This window comes from Muntiacus reevesi, chromosome 13 (assembly GCF_963930625.1).
Source record: "Muntiacus reevesi chromosome 13, mMunRee1.1, whole genome shotgun sequence".
Classification (NCBI taxonomy): domain Eukaryota; kingdom Metazoa; phylum Chordata; class Mammalia; order Artiodactyla; family Cervidae; genus Muntiacus; species Muntiacus reevesi.
Window position 1 is genome coordinate 16,549,474 of NC_089261.1, and position 7,076 is coordinate 16,556,549.

At 42.9% G+C, this 7,076-nt stretch overlaps 1 protein-coding gene across 2 annotated transcripts in view; it reads right to left on the reverse strand.

Moving 5' to 3' along the window:
* Positions 1–6,868, reverse strand: part of TAOK3 (TAO kinase 3) — a 183,414-nt gene extending 176,546 nt beyond the window's left edge. Inside the window, exon 1 of one of the 2 annotated variants that reach the window (XM_065903878.1) lies at positions 6,706–6,868. The gene's annotated coding sequence lies outside the window, so the exon portion shown is untranslated. Of the gene's footprint in view, positions 1–6,601 lie in introns of both variants that reach the window. The other variant, XM_065903877.1, reaches the window with a different exon arrangement.
* Between the last annotated feature and the right edge of the window lie 208 nt (positions 6,869–7,076).

The window sequence follows — 7,076 nt, forward strand, 5'->3', positions numbered from 1 at the left end:
AAGCAAGATCTTACTAGCATGGAAGATGAATATAACTGTCCGATGGTTAGCACATTCTTTGGTACTACCCTTCTTGGGAGTGGGGTGAGAATTGGTCTTTTCCAGGCCTGTGGCTACTGCTGGGTCTTCTAGATCTGCTGACATAATGAATGCAAAACCTTGCTGGCATCATCCTTTAAGGATTTGAATCAAATTGATTACATTCTTTGAGGCTGAAGATGGAGAAGCTGTATAGTCAGCAAAAACAAGACCTGGAGCTGACTGTGGCTCAGATCATTAGTTTCTCAAAGCAAAATTCAGGCTTAGACTAAAGAAAACCAAGAAAAATAATAGGCCAGCCAGGTATGACTTAAATCAAATCCCGTATGAATTCCCAGTAGAGGTAATGAATAGATTCAAAGGACTAGATCTAATTAACAATGTGCCTGAAGAACTAGGGACAGAGGTCCGTAATATTGTACAGAAAGCAGTGAACAAAATCATCCCGAAGAAAAAGAAAAGCAAGAGGTAAAGTGGTTATCTGAGGAGGCTTTACAAATAGTGGAAGAATGAAGAGAAGCAAAAAGCAAGGGAGAGAGGGAAGGGTACATCCATTTAAGTGTAGAGTTCCAAAAAATCGCTAGAAGAGAAAAGAAAGCCTTCTTCAAAGAACAATGCTTAACAATAGAACAACAAAAGGGGAAAAACTGGAGATCTCTTCAGGAAAATTGGAAACATCAAGGGAGCATTCTGCCCAAAGATGGATACAATAAAGGATAAAAATGGCAAATACCTAGTAGACTCTGAAGAGATCAAGAAGAGATGTAAAGAAAACACAGAAGAACTGTATAAAAAAGATCTAGTGAAGTGGATTACTACAATGGTGTGGTTAGTCACCCAGAGCCAGACATTCTAGAGTGCAAAGTCAAGTGGGCCTTAAGAAGTCCTGCTGTTAATAAAGCTAGTGGATTCGATGAAATTCCAGGAAGTTACTCATACTAAGTCTCAATTTCCCTACGTGTGACCTATTAAATTATTCTTTTTGGAGCCAGGAGCCACGGGATTCAGCAAGTGATTAGATACTGAGGATAGAGCAAAAACAGCACTAAAAAATGGTTTCAAGTGACTAAAATAATAAGCAGCTACCACTTGTCGAACACTTCCTATGCATTTTTATCACTGTACTTGGTGCTTTACATAAATTGCATCATTTATTCCTTATAAGCCATAAGGGCTTGGCTCAGCTGGTAAAGAATCTGCCTGCAATGTGTGAGACCTGGGTTCGATTCCTGGGTTGGGAAGATCCCCTGGAGAAGGGAAAGGCAACCTACTCCAGTATTCTGGCCTGGAGAATTCCATGGACTGAATAGTCCATGGGGTCGCAAAGAGTCGGACATGACTGAGCGACTTACACTTCACTATTCCTTATAAGAATCTTGTGAGGCCCATATTTTTGTTTTACAGATGAGAGAACTGAGAGCTTTAAACACTTAAGTGACTTAATCAAGATAAGCCAGCTGGCATAGTGATAAAGCCAAAATAGGTGCCTGGGTCTGAGTCTCAGGCCCTTTCTCCTTTTAAAGTATCATGCTGTTTCCTACACGGCAGATAAATAATGCTAGCATTTGTTCTTGGGTTCCAACAGAATCACTCTTTTAACACTCTTTTTACTAAAAGCCCTCAGTGAAAATATGAAACTAAATGTGAACATAAATATAATCTAATAATTAGCCTATCATTAATTCATTCACACTCATTCAACTGACATCTAGTAAGCATCCTTCATACTCTGTGTCTGCTATTAAATCTTGATCTAGAAGAGTTAAAAACTCTATTTATGTGGTTTGGGGAAATATTTGTGTATTTACACAGAAAGCCTTTAAGAAGTAAAGGCTAATGTTTGCAATAGAATGAAAAATTGGCCATGAACTTCAATTCTCTTTTTGTGTGCCTACTGCCAAGACCAATTAGATTATTAGTTTATTTAAGTAAGCATTTTGTCTTGATTAGTGCCATCTATTGTAATGGGTAAATAAAATGTATTTGAATTGTCATAAGCCTTGACTGCTATGGACAGAAGCCAGTGTCATTAGACAGAAAATGAAACATATAAAAATAAATACTGCACAGAGTCCTAGTTTGATTTGGAAATAAAAGGTTATCCCCCTGTCCATAAAAAATAGTGTGAGGAAGTAAAACTGAAATCTTCTAATGTGTACTTTGATAACTAACTAAAATAGTAAGCATAATAAATATGGGGTTGATTTTGCTATCCCTCATTTTTACTGAGGCCAGGGGTTAGGTGAAAGGTTCCCAAACACTAGGCTACAATGTATCAGTTCCAATGTCAGGAGCTAAACTGATATGAGCCATCTGTGAGTAGGTTTTGCCAGGTGTAAAATGTTTATTACAAGGCATGTTCCTCTTCTCACTCTAGGGATGATAAATATGTATCTGTGAGAAAGGGAATAATGGTTAGGAGTTGCTCTGCGTTAAATCATGAAACTGACCCCTATGTCATTCTAATGTAAAATAGAAATAATTTACAAAAGCTTTAAATATACTCGTTTGTAACAAATCTCAGGTCAGACAGAAAACAATGCATTAGGTTGATTCATATTTAGGTAACTTTAAAAACATGTAGCTGGAATGATAAAATTTATCAATTTAATTCCTACTATCATAAAATTTCTGAATACTTGTTATTTTTAATTTGTTGCCCATAGCCTGTAAGTGAGTTACATCACATTTTGGTCCATTAATTCAATACATCTAATCCATTATTAGTTAGACATAAGTAAATTATTTTTTTTACTACAATGAGTTCGAGTTTGAAAATAGTAACAATTTTTAATGTATCCTCACAAATGACAAAGTAACCAATTAAATGAATGTTAAAGCTAAATAATCACAAACTACACTTTCCATGAAGAAATGCAATTGTACAATATCCCATAACTCAAAACTACTAATTCAAAACTATAGTGGGACTCTCTCATTGAAGACTGAAAAGAAGTCTTCTCTTAGAACAGCCACAAAACACTGATGGAAGCGTTCCCTCTGTCCATCTGCTTTCTTTTTAGGGGTAGGGAAAAAACAGACTGAAGGAAAAGATTATAAAGGAAAGATGCTTTTAAAGTCTCTATAATAAACTCTAAACAGACCCTAAAGTCAAAGTACCAATAGTTACTTTTCATTCATTCTCCCATATCACTGAAACAAGTATGAACAAGTGGCAAACAAGAGAACTTTTCTCAGTTTGGCTTAAACATTAAGCCAAATTAGATATCAAGGTAGACTCTGAGATTACAATGATTTGACTGTATATGACTCAAGTGCTAAAGAAAGTATAAAATGGGTTATTGTATTTACTGGGCAGTACTTGCATCCTGCTAAACTAAGACTAAGAATTATTTAACAACTCTAAACCAAAAAGAGCAGGTATTCTCTGGTGGCTATAACCATTCATATGGAAGGATGAGGCTCCTTCTTAATCTCTGCTTTTGATTATATTTTTTTCAATCAAAAATGAACAGGCAAAATGAGTATAGGTTTCACTAATTTACATATTAATAGCTTCTCAAAGTGTAGTTTTATTTTGTGAAACAAATGAAAATAAACTCCCACAGAATTGCTACCCTCCTAACCAACTTCCCCTACCTCCACCCCATGTCCCCAGGAATAAAAAGTTATTATAGGCCCTTCCTATCATTAAAAATTCTATTACAAGGGCTCTCTTGTCATCATCTCTGGGTCAATACCATAGCATAACATGGTTGAAATGACTGCCTTAGTAATCACTCAGGGGAATATCAGAATATTTTCTTTTCTTAGAAGGAACTAAAGTTTCATCTTGAGAGACCACTATTTGTACCAGACAGAAATGAGCTAACAAGGATGATGGAAGAGCTTATCTGCTGAAACATTTCTATTACTTTGCAGGATTATTGTTACTTAGATTCTCAACCCTTCTACAGACTATTTCATACGTTACATGCACTACATAATGAATACATGCCCCTTATAAATCTAGGCTTTCCAGGTAGCTCTGTAGTAACGAATCTGCCTGCCAATGCAGAAGATATGGGTTCGATCCCTGGGTCAGGAAGATGCCTTGGAAAAGGAAATGGCAACCCACACCAGCATTCCTGTCTGGAGAATACCATGGACAGAGGAGCCTGGTGGGCTACAGTCCAGGTAGTCGCAAAGAGTCAGGGTCGACTAAGCACACATGCCCCTTGTAAATAACTCTCTGGAGTTAACTAACCTTCCTTTTACTTATACCTAGGGTTCTGGAAAAATAAATTTAATGTAAAAAAGTTACACTTAATACATCTTAAACATAGTCTCTCATATTTTAAATTTGTTTTTGTGTATTTACTATTTGTGTATTTGTTCCTCTCATCACCATAACTTCTGTTTCTGAGGACTTCTGGTGGGTGGAATTTTCATAACCACACCAAACTCCACACTTTCTGAAACTACTGTACCTGATACAAAATAGTTCTGTATCAGGTAATATCAAATAAAAATCCTCAAATGATACAGTCCCTCTACTTATTATTACCCTAATGTAAGATGTCTTCAGTAACTTTTGTCTTGGATTTAAACATACAGTTCTCTATAAGCCTTCTACATTATGTCTTTGAGAAATAATGCAGCATTTCTTTTTTCTTCTTAGCTGCCCATTACTGAACACAGGCAAAGGCTTCCAATAAGACATTATTTTCAACCTGAAATAAATACGATATCTAAATAACTGCAAAATGATAGAGTAATTATGTGAAAATAAGTGTGAGATAAGTCACTTCAGGCCTGTTGAACTCTTTGCGACTCTATGGACTATAGCTCTTCTGTCCATGGGATTCTCTAGGCAAGAATATTGGAGGGGATCATTTCCCAGTTATTTCCCCCAAGCCATCATTTTCTAAGTCTACTTCTATGAAGAAGAAATCTGTCGCAAGATAAGGGGTAGGAGAAGCAACACGCAGAAAAAAAGAGGTTAAAAAATTCAAATGTAAAACTGCTGGGAACAATCATAATAAAGCATCCAAGAGAACACTGGAAAGGTAGTCAGGACAGTATTAACATATCCTAAGTATTCTGAACAACTAGCCTGGTCATCGATTTTCACATCTGTCAAAGTAGGAGGTTGCCACCCCCCCCACCATTTCCCACCCCCTATAGCTTTCCACTATTTGTTTTAGCATTTTACTAGACATACACTTGCTTTCCACCAGTGCACAGTGTCTGGTTTAAATAGGCTTCTCTCTCTCCTTAGCTTGTCCTGGAATTATGCCTAAATTTCAGTGCTGGTAGTTTTTAGGACAAGAATTCTAACTGGAAAGTGCTGTTAGTTCAGTGACTCCAATACCTCTTTTCAAAATTTAGTTTGACTTTCCAACTATCTTTCCAACACATCAAAGATAAACAGTCAAACTTAGTATATTCGTTCCTTTAAGTCTGCCTTGTAAACACTGATACTGGTGTGCTGCTGAACCTGAAAGAATTTCTGAGCTCCTCGCTGAGCCCAAGTGAAAAAAGAAGCAGGGTCTATCAAAATTTAAACAACCTAATGAATCAAAAACCTGCATCTCCAAGAGGGGCCCTTCCCTTTCCACTTGTTTGTGAGAAGTTTAAGAAGCCCTCTTCAACTTTTCACGCTCTGAGGAAGCTACTGAAGTCAGGAAGCCCCTCACTTTCAAGGCATTCACGCCCAGCTCGGAGAAACAGACGGGAAGCCAGGCGGCCAGTGAGCAGAGGTCCCTAGCCCGCCCCTCGCTCCTGCCCTTTCCCGGATCCCCGCACTTCAGCCGTACCCTCCAGTCCGTGCGTTCTCCCTGAAGCTGTTCATTACATAATCCCCGCTCCTCAGAGTCACCCACGGAGTCCTGGGGGCTCCCGCGGCCCCCCGTCTCCCACTCCGTCCTAAAAAACCTCAGCTGACTGCACCCGGGGAGCGGCGGCCGGCTGTTGCGATTCGCCCAGCGCCGCGACCCGGACCCCCAGACCCCCTCTTCTCGCCCACGCGGGGCGGGGCCGCGCCTCCGCCACAGCCCCTGGGGACCCCCTCAGACTCAGGTCCTCAGCCCCCAAGGTGTCCCCCGTCACAGCCGCTGTCCCAGCTCCTCTCGGTGTCCCCCAACACACCTGCTGTCCCAAGCCTCTCGGAGTCCCCTTTGCCGCTCAGACCCTCTGTCCTGGCTCATTTCTGGGTCTCCTCCTTTGAGAGTCCCTTCCTCAGCCGCTCTCGGGGTTCTACCTCAGACCCACTGTCCCAGTTCCTTTCAGGGTCTTCCCCCCCTCAGATCCACCGTCCCAACTCCTCTCAGGGTCCCCCTCCTCAGATCCCCATCCTAGCTCCTCAGGGTTCCCTCCTTACACCCGCTGTCCCAGCTCCTCTGGGGCCCCCCTCCCGTCACACCCGTTGTCCCAAGCCCTCTCGAGGTTTCCCTCTCAGGCCCGCGGGGCCGGCCCCTCTGAGGGGGTCTCCTCTCCACAGAGCGGACTGTCAAAACCACTCCCGGAACTCCTCTCCCTCGAGTCCTCGCCGACCCCACTCCGCCCTGGGTCCCGTCGCCTCGACTCACTCTGTCAACTCCTCCCGCCCCGGTGCTCTCACCTCAGACCTGCTGTCACCACCCCGGGCCCCGCGTCGCCGCCGCCGCTTCCTCTCTCACACTTGCTCCCGAGTCGCTCTTCTGCCTCTTGTTCCCTGGTGAATACCTGGGTCCAGTCACTGAATGTCCGGTCCGGCAGTGCAGAGCCTCCGCCCGCGGTCTCCGCGTCGGGTCCCACTCTCGCACGCAGGACCCCAACGCCGCCGTCGCCACCGGGCGCCTCACGGACCCTCCCGCGGCAGCCGCTGCTGCTGTCCGAGGTGCGGCTCCTGCCAGGGGTGGCCAATCGCACCCGACTGCGCCGAGCGTGCTCCGCCCCACCGTCCCAGTCTGCCCGCCCCCTGCACCCGGCCACGCCCCTAGTCAGGCTCCGATAGGCTCTCTACTGACCTTCCCTGACGGTGGGGCACAGACTCGTGGTCGGATATAGGTACTTGATTGGAGGTGCCTGGGAAGCCGAGCGGTCGATGACTCCCG